Below are 1,430 nucleotides of genomic sequence, written 5' to 3'. Positions count from 1 at the left end.
CTCTCTCTCTCTCTCAAAAATAAATATTAAAATTTTTTAATTAAAAAATCAATTAATCAAGCGTTGTATTTTGAGATAGTTATAGATTCACATGTAGTTTTAAGTAACACAGAAAGATCCCAGCTTCCCTCAATGGTAACATCTGTGAAACAGTAACTAGTACAGCATCAGAGCCAGGATACTGGCACTGATATAATCCACTGGACACTGTCAGGTGTCCCTCATTTTTATTTGTACTCAGGTGTGTGTTTAGTTCAATGCACGTGAAGGTTTGTGTATCTACCACCACAGTCAAGATACAGAGATGTTCCAAAGTCACAGGATCCCTCTTGATGCCCCTTAAATGCTCATACCCACTTCCCTCCAGCCCCCCATCCCTGGCAACTACCAACGTGTTGTCCATTTCTAACATTCTGTTAGTTCAAAAGGTCACATTAATGGAATCACACAATATGTAACCTCTTGGGACAGGCTTTTTCTCATGTGGCATCATTCTCTGGAGATTCACTCAAGTTGTGTGTTTATCAATAGTTTGTACCTTTTTTGTTGCTAAGTAATATTCCAAGGCGACCATGAGAAGAAGGCAGGTAATGAGCTCCCAGACCACAAGAAGGAGTCAGGTAGTGAGTGCCCTGGTACTTGTAACATCCAAGCAGAAGCTGGCTGGCTGCCCCTCAGGGATATTGTATACAGCCACTTATCTAAATGAGAGTGGTAGACACACCTAGCCGGACACAACTCAGTTCCTGGGAGGTCACGCATCTTAGCTGTTACCACAGCTGTGGCCCTTCAAAGGGCCATAGTCCAAAAACGGTTAGACGGTATTTCTGAGGTATTGAAATTTCATAGGTAGAAAATGTCTAAACGGGCTGAAACACAATGCAATGCTACTGAGGGACTTCTTTGCTGGCAGGATCTTGGGGTGAAGGGTCTCAAAGGCCATTCTTTCTAGTCCACAGCTTTCGACAACCCAAATCCCATGTTTGTAATTTGAGGGTTCAGGCCCACGAACTGTCCCTTATTTATCTTTTACACGGACAGAACCCGGGGCTGCCTTCCTATCACAAGGCCCCTTGAACAAGGACAGGATTCCTCTCACAGATGCCTGAAAGCTCTTGAAGAAGAAATAAAGCCGATTACCTACCATGAGAGAGGTTTACTATGCAAATACTCCCAGAGAAGTAGCAGATTCATACGGACCATGGTGTAAAGAAACAAAAATCAATGAGATGAGAGAGTGGTCATTCTGAGGACTGTTATCTCCCCTCCGGTGGCCACACAGGAGATTCTGGATGAGCCTTGAGAAGGCTTGCATTCCTCAAACCCACTGCCTTCCTGCTGGCCCATAAAGGTGCTCCTCAAAACCCCCGCTGTCTAAGCCATTACACCAGCCGTGTGTACGGGGTAAGGGCTGTGGGTCAGAGAAGCTC

This window comes from Suricata suricatta, chromosome 6 (assembly GCF_006229205.1).
Source record: "Suricata suricatta isolate VVHF042 chromosome 6, meerkat_22Aug2017_6uvM2_HiC, whole genome shotgun sequence".
NCBI classification, from domain to species: domain Eukaryota; kingdom Metazoa; phylum Chordata; class Mammalia; order Carnivora; family Herpestidae; genus Suricata; species Suricata suricatta.
The sequence above is the reverse complement of the archived record's forward strand: the minus strand, read 5'-3'. Positions refer to the sequence as shown.